This window comes from Balaenoptera acutorostrata, chromosome X (assembly GCF_949987535.1).
Source record: "Balaenoptera acutorostrata chromosome X, mBalAcu1.1, whole genome shotgun sequence".
Taxonomy (NCBI): domain Eukaryota; kingdom Metazoa; phylum Chordata; class Mammalia; order Artiodactyla; family Balaenopteridae; genus Balaenoptera; species Balaenoptera acutorostrata.
In genome coordinates, this window is record NC_080085.1 from 124,504,847 (window position 1) to 124,518,843 (window position 13,997).

General features: G+C 39.3%; 1 pseudogene; it reads right to left on the reverse strand.

Moving 5' to 3' along the window:
- Nucleotides 1-793: 793 nt before the first annotated feature.
- LOC103009231 (heat shock-related 70 kDa protein 2-like) overlaps nt 794-13,997 on the reverse strand; it is a 57,796-nt pseudogene continuing 44,592 nt past the window's right edge.

Sequence of the window (13,997 nt, forward strand, 5' to 3'; positions counted from 1 at the left end):
AGTTTCATGGAAATTGTGTTGAGTTTATGAAGGGTGAGAAACAGATCTCTTCCTCCTTAAATCAACAGAATATGTCTTCTATGTTTTTACACAGAAGTCAATGTATGAACCATCAGCAGCAACACAGAACATTCCAGCCCTTGTTAAGCAACGTACAATGAGAAGACTTAAAACCGCAAATGGCAACTTGGACCTGAGAAGGACTGTAGTTTTTCTGTAAATTGAGAGACACAGACACCAGTGGGCTATGAAGCCCTTTTGAAGAAATACACAGAAGATGTGACCACAAGTAGTAAACTCTCTTGTAGTACACAGATGAGTAGGGCACAGTGTTTATACAAGTTTACAGACACAATATTTGCTCATAAGTGGTCATTGTTATTAAAGTGGTGAGACTGTGATATGGTAATACAACCTCTTCCTTACTACCAAAGTTAAGTGTTTAAATATTTTATAAGTGCTAATTCCCAAACTAGTCACCAGACACAAACTGCAGGTGTGAAAATATGTGATGAAGTTCATAACCCACAAGATGTAGAAGCTTAATATTAAAATGTTGAATAAACTTACTAATATTTATCATTAAGTTTTGAATCTGTCCTTTTTCAAACATACACACTGATGCTGCAAAATAAGCATGAAATATTGAAACTGCATAAATGACTGTGGAGACCAGGAAAGTCTCTCCAAAGAATGACTGTTAGCCCACTTCCCTGATACTAACCCGAGGCTCGGCTGCGCTGGGGAAGCCCCAGCGGCCAGATCCCACTGCGGAGTGAAGCCCACTTAACATTCAGCTCTGGTTACACTCGAGGCAGTTTAACAGTTCCTGGCACTTTTCAAGAACCTTCCTTTTATCTTCTTGACTGAAATGGAGTCTCCCAGTAGGATTTCCAACCATCTGCATGCCACTGAAGGTGCAGATTTCTGCAGTGCTTCTGGCTGCTATCCGATCTTTATTGACTTCACCTTCTACTCCATCATTTTCTGCTTCTTTTACAATCTGGTCAATATTATCTTTACTGAAACAGCCTTCGTCATTAGTAATGTGGATTTTGTTCTTCCTGCCAGCATTTTTGTCTGCAGCAGGTACCCTGAGGATGGTATTGGTGACCCTGTCAAAGGTCACCTGGGTGTCAGGAACACCACAGTAAGCTAGAGGATCCCAGAAAGTACGAACTTGCCAAGCAGTTTCTTTTCATTAAAGCCCTTTCTCCCTCATACACTTTTGCTAAGACAGTGGTCTTGTTGTCAAGGTAAGCTGGGAACATCTGGGTCTGCTTTGGAGGCATTGAGGTGCTTCTCTTGATAAGGGATGTCACATCCTCCCTGCTGTCTCAGTGCCTGTTGGGAAAGGGGTAACATCAACGGGCTTCTCTGCACATGCTCTGATTTGTTGCCTGTGAGAAGAGCTGCCTGTGCAGCTGCACCACACGCCGTGGCCTCATCATGGTGGGTGGTCTTGTTGAGCTCCTCTCCATTCAAGACATCTTTCAGCAATTTCTGGAACTTTGGGATACAAGTGGAATCACCCACTAGCACAGTTCCATTAACCTGGCTCTTGTCAAATTGGGCATCCTTCAGAGATTTCTGTACGTGCTTCAAGGTACCACGGAGGAGATAAGCACTGAGCTGCTCAAAGTGGGCTCAGGAAATGGAAGGGTAGAAATCCACACCCTTATAGAACCAGTCAATTTCAAGCCCGGGGTGAGCAAAGAAGTTCAAAATACATTTTGCCTTCTTACATGCAGCCTCGGTGCGGCACATTGCCTGCTTGTTGGAGGCTGTATGCTTCTTGCGCTTGCATTTGAAGTCGTCAACCAGGTGATTCACCATACAGTTATCAAAATTTTCCCCAGACAGATGTGTGTCACCAGCTGTGGATTTTCCTTCAAAGATGCCATCCTGGATGTTTAGGATAGATACATCAAAGGTGCCACTACCTAAGTCAAATATCAGCACGTTTCTCTTTTTTAAAGCGTCAGGTGTTTTGGGATTTATTTTTTTAAATCCAAGCCATGGAGCATGGTGCTGCAATAAGCTCATTAATGACTCCCAGGATATTAAGATCAGTGATGATCCCTGCAGCCTTGGTGGCCCGACACTGTGAATCATTTAAGTAGGTTGGAACAGTAATTACTGCATTTCTACTTTTTTCCCCTAAATAGGCTTCAGCAAACTCTTTCATCTTGCTTAGAACCATGAAAGAGATCTCCTCTAGGGGAAAAAATATTATTTCCTTTATAATCTACAATTACTTTGGGCTTTCCCTTTCCACAAATCACTTGGAAAGGCCAGTGCTTCCTGCTGACTGAACTGTGGCATCATCAAACTTGCATCCGATCAGCTTCTTGGCGTCAAAGATGGTACTGGTGAGGTTCATCGCCTCTTGGTTCTTAGCAACCCCATCGATGAGGTGTTCACTTTGTGAGAGCGACTTGGACTGGTACAGTTGCCGTGGTGATTGGCAATGATCTCTACTTTTCCATGCTGGAAGACCCCTACTCGCGAATAAGCGGTACCCAGTTCAATACCAAAGGGAGACGTCTTGAGTAAAGAAAAAGAAGGGGGTAAGTGAGGCTGAAATAGTTTAAAAGAAATCAGTGTCAACTATAGCCTCTTGCAATGAACCTCTACATGAGACCTATATCCTCTATTTTCTCCAGCACCTCCTGTTTGCTGTATTGCGGTCCTTATGTGGGTCAAACTCAAATATAAATGCATTCAGTTTTACAATTCATTCAGATGGTAATGTGTTCCACTTGTCTTCTATTGTTTGCAGCCCTCCCCTGCATTTGTGAATAGATGCCTGATTACAAGATGACCACCAGAATTCTGAGGATGATATCAAGCCATCAATGGCAACCAACAAGGCTTCAAAAGCCCTTGGAGCCATTTTGGTGTCTCTCGTGCCCACATTTAATTTGTTTCTAGGTCCAGTCAATTTTTCCTCTTTGCATGTGTCCTGTCCCACTGCCACCACTCTGGTTCAAATTTTTATTACTTCATATCTAGATTATCACAGTAGCATTACCACTAGTATTTCTCTTTTCTCTGATTTCATGACTTATGCATCACCGTCATTCATCCATCCATCTCTCCATTCAATAAACATCAATTATGTAAGTGCCATTTGCTAAACACTGTGTTAGATACTGAAAGTAAAGGGAGAAATTAAATACGGCCGCTATCCTCTAGGAACACCATCATGCTGACCTTTTAAAATTATGCCTTTAATCACACTAACCCTTGCTTAAAAACTTGTTCCCTATCACCTACCAAATACAATAAATAAAATAAAACACATCCAACTAACCTTTCCAGCCAGTATGGCTTATGGAATCAGACAGACACAGATTCAAGTCCTGACTCTGCCATCTGCAGCTTGGTTAGTTTATTAATGATTCGGCATGCTTTTTAACCACTCTGCTCCTCACTTTCCTTACCTTTAAAGTATACCTACCATCTTGACATACAGTAGGTGCTCATTAAAAGTTCTTCTGACTTTTCTTGTCTTTAAATAACTGGCAACCCTAAAACACAGATTCACAAAGAATCAGAATATAATGGATTCTAGCTTTAATCAAATAAAGGTCCCTAATTAGACATCTGGGGAAACTGAGGTGCAAGTTGGGAAGCGACTGGCCCTTGGTGACACAGGGATTTGGTGGCAGATGGAGATCTGGTAGCTGGTCCTCATGACTCCCCGTCGAAGCACTAAATGGAAGCAGCCAGGGAACTTGAGGGCAGGAAGGCAAGGGCCACTCCCAACCAGAAGAATGTTTCACTTGATGATCCAGATCGCAAATATGTAGCAACATTCTCAGTTTACAGGGAAAAGCTATTTTTATTTTTCTCCAAATGGCAATGGAGAAGTTGGTGATAAATCTGAAAAATGGCAAGCACAGCAAATACTTAACTCTCGGACATTAAGGTAAGTCATAGAGCAGTGTCTTCAGTGGCGGGAAAGATGGATCTGAGACAGTAGGCAGGATGAGAGGGGAGGGACATGGAAGTAGAGAAGGTTAATCCTGGGCTGGTCTTCAGAAACCACTGGGTCTAAGCCATTTGGATGACGGGTAAGAAAACTGAGACCCAGAGAGGTCAAGGGATGGCCCTAGATTGCACAGATACTTATAGACAGAACTGGGATACCTGACTTTTTAAAATCTTGCAATTACTTCATTTGATTACACTGGCTGCTCAAACAGAAATATTTGCATCACTTAGCATTTGCTGACTACCTCCTATGTGCGGATCACTGATCAGTTGATGAGAAAAGTTGCTAAGTTATACCGGGGCTGAAGACAGGTAGAGAGTAGAGGGAAGGAAAGCCATTGAGTTGTCCGTGTATGCAGCCCCTCTAGCTCCACAGGCAGAATATGTGAATGTCTGCAGTCACAGCCAGCCTAAGCAGGATGACTCCCAAAGAGGTTATTACAGCGTCATTTAAAATTAAAATTTAATAAGTTATATTCAACACGAGTTGAAAACATTCATAAATTTAATGAATCATCTAATTAAATATTGTATATGCAACAGTATGGAGGAGGCTGAAAGAAAACCATAAGAGTTATTTTTATGCTTAAATGCAATTAGTAAGTAATGTTTTAAAAACAAAACCCTCTTGAATTTCATAAAGCTTTTTTTCTAAAGCAGAAAATGTTTATTTCATAAACCATCCCTTGTTTTCAGGAATTACATGTTTATTTTTTACTTTCAATGCTAAGTAGTCAGCTAAACTACAGTTTATACCAGCCACCATGTTCTCAGTCCAGACTCAGCCAAGCCCGATTTCCTGCAGAATGATTACATGGCAATGTTGTCAAGTATTCTGTTGGGTTATGGCGCCAAAATAATCCCATGTTACTGGGCCGGGGGTGGGTGGGGGGAGGGACTACATTTTCTTAATCAGGACATGACACCTAGTTTCATTTATAATCTTTCCTTAATTTGCTTTCCTTATCCTATATTGTGTGGTAAATATATTAGTCTAGATTTATTAGTTTATATTTATATTATAAAAATATAAGTGTGGTAAATATTTAGTCTCTTTGGGCAGCTGTTAGTGAAATATCTTCTAAGTTAGTATGTCAGCTAGCTTTTAGCCCAATATTCAACCTAAAGTGGAAAGCTCAATTTGAAATCTGACAAGTAAGTTGCTAGACGAGTTTGGAAGTCTCTAAGCCACAGCAGCCTGGGTTCGGAATACTGCTCCCCAGTCCTCTTTCTTGAGAGCCTTCTACTTCCTCTGGAACTTGGGAGATCCCTAGAGGATTAAACCCCACCTTCCCAAGCGGCATGCTAACTGTGGAACAAATCATCTCCTTCATAGCCCCCACTGCCTGAGAGCGTTTAGTTCAAATGAAAGATTTTGAGACTTCCGAAGGGCAGAAATGGTGAGTGAAAGCCATGAACTATAAGGAATGTTTTATTTCTTCAGCTGGCTGACATGCACACAGGTAGTCACGGTATTATTCCTTTCGTCAGTTGGGTATTTCTTAACTAACAGATCCATCTCTTTGAGGTTCATGGGTATAGCTGGTTCTCTAAAAAATCATAATTACCATAAGTATTGCATTTGGTAATGTAAGAAATCCATGCAACAAAAACAGATTATTTGTATGCCTTCATCCGGGACCTGTCATTACTCCCTACACTGCCAAGAGTGAATTCTCTCGTGAGACCCACAGGAATTTGCTAATAAATAAGGTTGGATCACCCCCCTCCAGGGGCTAGTCTGGGGCTACAACCCTATAGCATTCATTTCCTGACATTACTTAGTATATACCAGCTGGTCAAGGGTTAACTTTGCTTTTCTTCCAATTTGACTATTCCTCAGTCCTTTATGCAATCCCCCAGCAGCTGTGTTATCCCCAATATAAAAATGATGATTTAGCCTTAGGGATAAAAATCAGGTTAAAGATAATAAATTGCTTCGGAAGATGAGAATAACAGCCTGAAATATATTATAGAAAATTACTGCACCCATTCTGAGGCTGAGGAAGAAAATCAGTTGACTTTTCTCTCCCCTTCCCAGAGCAAAATGTGGCTCTGGAAAAGCTAAGGAATGAAACAGAGGGAGATAATTCATCCAGCTTGATCTAACCAGAAATAGGAAAGGAACCATAGGAGAAAATCTGATTTGTGAGAACTGTCAGTAAAGAATGTCGAGAGGTTCCAAGAAACCTTCAGGTGTTGCTCCTAAGTCAAATATATGTCAACTTTTTATGTCTATAATAACGTCATGAATTAAAATGTATTTATGCATATAGATGGTGCATTTGATTACAACTCAAAAGTGGAATACTACCCCATTGCTTCACATTAATGACTACTCAGAACTGAGAATTCTGAAGCATTATTCTCTAGCATTTGCACAAGGGTTAGGATATGGGAATATCTAAAGTGGTTATGTTGCACTACCCAGCCTCACACATGTATATCTATCCGACTTTCAGAGACTTTGCAGGTTCCAAAGACTAAGGCACACATGTCAATTAATAAAAGTAAAATGCGATGAAATATTTCAAAGTACTTTGGAAATGTAAATTGCTATGGAAATGCAATATATTATTATTGATCTTAATTATAATTTCAGAAGCATCAAGCATACATTTATATACATATATGCACTTATATACATATATGCACATACATACATATACATGAATATACATATACGTGTGATTAGTCTTAGACACAAACTAAACTGTTAATATATAAAAGAGTGGTCATTTAAAAATCATACTAAAAGTGCCGTATAGCCTATAAGGGCAGAGAAGAAAATGGGATCAGGCAGGGCACGTCAAAGGCTTTAACTGTAACGTTTTGTTTCTTCAGCTGGGTGGTAAGTACACAGGTCAGCACTGTATTATTCCTTTCCCTGAAGTTTGGTATTCGTAAGTAATAGATAATATTATTTTAAAGACAAAGAATGCTCTATTCTAAACCTGCATGGGTATTTGCAAGAGAGAAGAACATTAAAAGGAAAATATCTGTAACTGCTGTTCAGCTACAGAAGAGGATATAAACACACACTTTCACACAAGCACACCTACACGTGCGTGTGTGCACGCACACACACACACACACACACACACACCCCTGCCACGTGGTGTAATGGGATCAGAAAAATTGAAATTCTGGCTTTGGCTCCACCACATCTGAGAGGCCTGAGCTTATACAAGTCACTTAACTTTGCTGAGGTCCAGCTGACTTGCCCAAAGATGGGATTTTTACTCTGTAGACAGGGCCACTGTGAAAATTATTAATATCATAATGAATATAATTATTAATATACAGACAAGAGCACTCTGCCAAGTGAAACACCATTATATCAGAGCACGTGCTGAAGTGGGGATGCAGGCCCTTTGTGCCCATCCAGTCACTGCACCGAACACTCACCTGGAGCCTGAAATCAAAGGAGAAGCTGCCTATGTACACACAGAAGGGAAAGGAAAGTCGTATCTGATGTGGTCTTGAGGCAGGAGATAGATGGGGCCCAGGCTGAGCAGCTGGAGTCTGTCCCCTGGGGACAGATCCTCCCAGATGAAGATAATAGTGGGGGCAGAGAGGGAAGCCTGACGTGGGGCTCAGAACCTTCACTCCAGTGGGTGGACTTCTTCCGTGGTGTAAGTGTTCTCCAGTCTGTGAGTCACCCACCCACCAGTTATGGGATTTGATTTTACTGTGATTGCACCCCTCCTACCGTCTCATTGTGGCTTCTCCTTTGTCTTTGGATGTGAGGTATGTTTTCTGGTGAGTTCCAGTGTCTTCCTGTCGATGATTGTTCAGCAGCTAGTTGTGATTCTGGTGTTCTCGCAAGAGGGAGTGAGAGCACGTCCTTCTACTCTGCCATCTTGAACCCATCTCCTCTACTGGATTTAAGTGAACACTGAAGAACACTCATACTGGAAAGATTGGAAGGAAATATAACAAAATGTTAACCATGGTTAACTCTGAATTATAATATTATATATTATACGGAAGAAAAACTAATTTTCCTTCTACCATTCTAGGTTCTTGGCTGAGACAACCCCTGTAATAAAAGACAGATTAACAAGAGAAAAAGAAACAGAAGTTAAATAACATGTATCCCTCCTTACACATGGGAGAGACCCAGGAAAAGTTCAAGCCTTCTCCATTGATAAGACTTTCTAGAATTTCAGAGTCACCCTCTTCTTCCTAGTAGAGAGGGACACACCCTTACAAATGGAGATTTCCCTTATAAATGGAAGAGTACCTTACCAAAGGGTAACTGCTACTACTGATTTTTCAGACCTTTTCCTAAATCTGCTGGTTCTTAAAAAATAATCTGCTCAAAATAATCCTTATGCCAAAGAGGCATATTTTGGATTGGGGGTGACATATTCTGCTTCCCTTCAAGGTAATTTTTTGATTTTGCTTCCTTCATATGTTTCTGTCCTCCAAATTTTCTACTGTGAAAATATATTACTAGCAAAATCATAAAAATTAAGTATCATTTAAAATACCAATGAAAAATGCTACCAATTACAAAAGCCTTTAAAATTACAAATTACATATCATTAATATGAAGACATCTTAAAATTTGTCACATAAAACTTACAAAATAAGAAAGAAACACTTTTGGTATGCCAACATTGGCTTTTATCCTGAACCAACCACTGTTTGTGTGTGTGTGTGTGTGTGTGTGTGTGTGTGTGTGTGTTTAACTAAAAAAAGAGCCTAAAAAATATTAACTAAAAAGTTAATTTTAAAAACTTTGAAAACTGAGAAAATTGAGGATGTTAACATCATAGATTTCCAAGGTAAGTCCAACACGCAAGCAGTATCAGAAAGGGCATCTTAAAATGTGTCTTCTTAAAACTTCAAAAAATAAAGAAACACTGACTTTTGATATATCAACTTTAGCTTTTTTTCTGAACCAATCAGTATTGTGAAAATCCTAAAGTTAGATGAAGAAGTGCTGAAATTGACCAGTATGGATTTTGTAGGTTTTGATACACTTAAAAATTGTTAAAACTCTGGAAGCTGGGAGAAATGTGGGCACATTAATAACTTCATAGTTTGCAAGGTTAGCCCAATTTGCAATTTCATGACCAAGTTTTCTCACAACTAGACATGAACTCACTAAAGGAACACATTAGAGAACTCTCTAGTTACTGATCACTAAGAAACAAACTTTTAGGTCAACAAGTCTTCTTCTAAAGGCATTACAAAGTACTCTTCTCTATTACCTATATTCTCTCTCATGCTCTTGACGTTGATATCTTTAAGAATCTCCAAAAGATCTCAACATTTATGAGGAAGCTAAGGTTTTCAGGATAATAAGAAATTCTTATCATTTCACGTAAATGTCAAGTTGGATAAGGACCCAACTTGTTGGTTTACACCGTTTATCATAATAAATTTAATATCACTTCCAGCAGTGAAGCACAGCACTGCATCCACAATACGATAGGTAACTGGAATTCCTCTGCTCCTTAAATTAGTAAGCAAGTTACAGTGCATATCAATCACGCATAATGAGTCTGAAGCATGGCTTGATTATATTTCATTTGCATAAGAATTTTCTGTAATTTTTTAAAACTGATCATTTTAAATTCAGAATAGATTTAAATGCCACACAACTGCTGCTCTCCTCCTGAAATGCTAAGCCATCTTCTTACATAATACAAAAATGCTAATCAATTATTTTTAATGCAGATCCTAGCTTGTTAATGAGTTTTCACCTTTCTACATGCTGTCAAATCTCATTACACTGTCACCTTTCTAGGGTTCACAATTGGAGTACACATTTGTATGGTTCATTTCTAATTGCTACATTATTTCATTGCATTTACAAGGGAAACATCTTTTAAATAACCCTTGGATTGTCCAATTTTAAGGATAATTTGCTCTCTTTGCATTCTGTAGTTTGTAAAACTCCTACCATTAACTTATGGAAATACTGATTCAAACATTCTCTGATAAGCCAAAAAAGTCTGAAGACTAAAAATGAAACAAACAGGAACCAACAGATAAATGTAGATCCAGAAGTTAATTACAATGAGATAAATTGTACAAATAAAAATAGCTTATTAAATATAATAATTTAGAAACATGGAATTCATTTGGGAATTATTATTTTTAAATAACTATTCATAAGATATTCAGAGGCTAAGCATTTTCTTGAATTTCATATATATTTCTTACAGTAGTCAAAGATCTTGAAAGATTTTGCTGGGGAGAAAGAAATTTCCCTCTACTCTTCTAGGTTCTTTTGGCTGGTCTAAGAATTAAATTGACATGAGACAGATTAATAAGAAAATCAAAGTTTAACAACATGTATACTTGGGAGAGACCCAGGAGAACTGAGTAACTCGCCAAAATGGCCCAAGCCACCACCTTAAATACCATCTCCAGCTAAAGACAAAAGAAGGAGTTGGGGGTGAGGGAGCCAGTTATGAGAGGTGACCAGGAAAAGCACAGTAAACAAGGGTAAGGTTGTTATGCAGATTTAAGTCCATGCCTTCTCCACTGATAAATTTCCAGAGATTTAGTCATTTTCTTCTTGGTATAGAGAGGAAAACACCCTTATGAACAGAGATTTCCCTTGTAAATGTAAATGTTTCTTTGAAAAGGGTGACCCCTACTTGGTTTTCAAGGTTCTTCCCTTGTCTGCTGTTTCTTAGAAGTTAACCAGGTTAAAATAATTAATATCCCAAAGAGACATATTTTGGGGTGGCAAATTCTGCTCCCCTACAATCTCCATGTGAATTGTGTTGAAATCTTTTAATAGAACACTTTGAAGAGTGCATCTTAGAAACCAAGACAAGGGGTGAGACAAGTGACTCGTTTTTATTTTTATTTTTTATTTTTATTTTTTATTTTATTTTATTTTTTTTTAATTTATTTTATTTATGGCTGTGTTGGGTCTTCATTTCTGTGTGAGGGCTTTCTCTAGTTGTGGCAAGCGGGGGCCACTCTTCATCGCGGTGCGCAGGCCTCTCACTGTCGCGGCCTCTTGCTGCGGAGCACAGGCTCCAGACGCGCAGGCTCAGTAGTTGTGGCTCACGGGCCTAGCTGCTCTGCGGCATGTGGGATCTTCCCAGACCAGGGCTTGAACCCGTGTCCCCTGCATTGGCAGGCAGATTCTCAACCACTGCGCCACCAGGGAAGCCCAAGTGACTCGTTTTTAAAACACACTACATACTGGCAATAAGTTTTTTAAAATGTTTAAGAGGAAAGAAAAAAAGAATAGGTTATACGGGAGAAGCAAGCACTTGGTAGGAAAAAAATGAATTTAACTTGCTAAGTCAACTCTTAGATGCAAGTCCCTAAGCAATGCCAAGCATCAACCCACTGGCTAGAGGTAACGGTTCCTGATAGATCTCATTACTACACCTTGAATGTTCTATTCTTTGCAAGGAATATATATATATATTCTCCACCAAGGTAAATTTCTTTCCCTCTAAAGAAACTGTGAAATTTCCATGGAGAAAAATCTGCATGGTAAAAGGATTTACGGAATCATCCTGAGGCATTTTTCCCATCCGTAAATTCCTAGTTTAGTTGGCACCAAGAATACACATTTGTTTAGGGAAAAAAAAAATTCTCTTTTGTTCACTTCAAGTGCACAACTAATTCCTAAAACCTATTGATTCACTTTTATTCATTCATCATATACAGCTTCTAAAAACAGAATATGTAATATTCTTTGAAAAGGAGCTTATATAAAATTTTAATAAGCTGTTCCACATTTCAAAAATCACAAGATTACTGTCATTTCCTAGATAAGACATTTATCCTTAGTTCAAGATCCAAAATCACTTGTTTAATTTAGCACATGCAGCAAAGACAAACCAGCTCTCTTGCCTTCCCTAAAAAGCAATATTGCTTGCCATTAAAATAGAATTTAAATAAATGACCACTGAGGCATTCGTTTGATAGTGGGGTTATAGGTGATTTTCAACAATAAGCCTGTTGAAAATGTGGAAAACAAACTAAACAGGAAATTTTTAAAAGCAATGACAAATAAAGACTTCACCAAACAGTAAACTAGCGCAAAGCATGGGGAAGGCAACAGACCAGACAACGAATATGGAGTTTCCGGACCCCTTAGGTGCTCAAGGGAAGGGCCCTCCCCTAGTGACAGTAGACCTGTGGCATCCAAAGTAACCCTGTCTATGTTGGAAGAGTGCTTCCCATTTCAGGACAGCAAGTGATGAGGCCATACGGACCGTTACAAAGTAAAAGCCTCTTCTCCTCCAGATTAGCCAAAATAGCACAAACAAAATCCAACCTCGAGGTAAAGGTAAAGAAAAGACAAGGGGCTCTGAAAGCCCAAATTGCGAGATCTAGAGGTTAGCCAAATAAATTATAACAAATTCAATTTCAGAGTAGAGGAAACAAATGGTTGAACAGTCCCCTGTATCACAAAGGTAAAATCACTAAACTCCAGGGCAGTGGTCAATTTCACCCCCTCTGCCTTGCCTCTCCCATTCTATTCTGAATGTTCTAGAGCCTCTGCAGCGTCCTGCCCCACTGCCTCTCTGACCTGACTCTGGGAGGTTTGACATCTGGCCCCGCTCTTGGCTCCAGGCTCTGGGGGTCCTGGCTCCGGGGTCCCAGCTCTCGGCCTTGGACCCCTACTCATGTCACCACGTGGCAGGTGCACACCAGACGCTTGTAGATTCCTGTGTTCTGTCAGTGCCAGTATCTGCGCCTGCGCTGTTTCCCAAATCTGCCTCAGTCCTGCCTTCCATTCTCCCACGTGGCTCATACGCTCACAATTCAGCCGACTCTAAAAAATGTTATGATTTGTGTATTTTCTCATTCTCGTTTTTCATGTTTCATTTCCTCGAACTTCTCATTCTTTTATGTTTGTCCCATTTTTCTTCCATTGTAGTTTCTCATTCTTGCTCCTATTCTTTTATTATCTGGCACTATTTTCTCATTGCCAGACTTCTTACTTTACTTCATGTTCTACTCATTTCCTCATTTTTACCCCCATAAATATCCTTGTACTTTATTTCACTTTCCTCTCATGTTTAATCTCATATTTTCAGCATATTCTCTACATTTGTATTATTCTCTCACATTTTTTTCATTCTCAAATTTCATTTTAGTGTCTCATCTTTTCCATATTAAACTTCTTCTCCTATTCTTTCATTTTCACATATTATCTTTTGCCCTTTCTCATGTTTATAAATTTCTATTTTCTCAAAGTCTTGTCTTTTCACTCCCTCTTACTTTCTACAGTATCACAGGTTATACTTTGTTCCTTTATTTATTTTCTATTTTCTCCTTCCCTGTTTTATGTTCCTTTACTTTCATTCTCTACCTATTTTTACTCACATTCTCTCCCATACTCTTTTCCATCACTTTTCCCTCACATACATTTTCACAGTTTCTCTGCCACACTTCTCCCTCTCATTTTTAAAAATCATTATTAAGTCTAACAGAGTTAAGTAAGAAAAGGTTTCCTCTAGTGCTCAGATGCCTGCTGGTAGGTGAACTTACCAGTTAGTGATCCATGCAGGTGAATGGTGAAACCGAGGCTGTGCAAGTCCAGATGAAATGAGGGTGAAGACCAGCCCATCTAGGGACAATAACTATGTTTTATAATAGGGTGTGGCCTCAGTTACAGAAATTTCTGGAGACACCGAGGGGCCAAGGAAGTCTCACTTCAAAGTTCTCAACCAATCCTTCTTTAGGCACATTGTTTCATCACAGGACAGACTAATCTCACTGAGGCTTGTCATTGTCCGATTATAGGACAATTATTAGCCCCAACTAGCCCCAACTCTTTCCCTGTACATCCAGTTGAAAAATCCAGACAGATGGGAAAACAGAAATACACTGCTTGGGGATGGGAAATAATTGCAAGCATCCATTAAGCCACGGGAGTAACTAAATGTAGCAAGAAAAGTTTAAAACAGAGCCCTTAGATACATATAATTCAAATTACAAGAACCAGGTGAGGGGAAAAGAATGAGCAAACAGATCCTGAAAAAATAAGCTAAAGGATC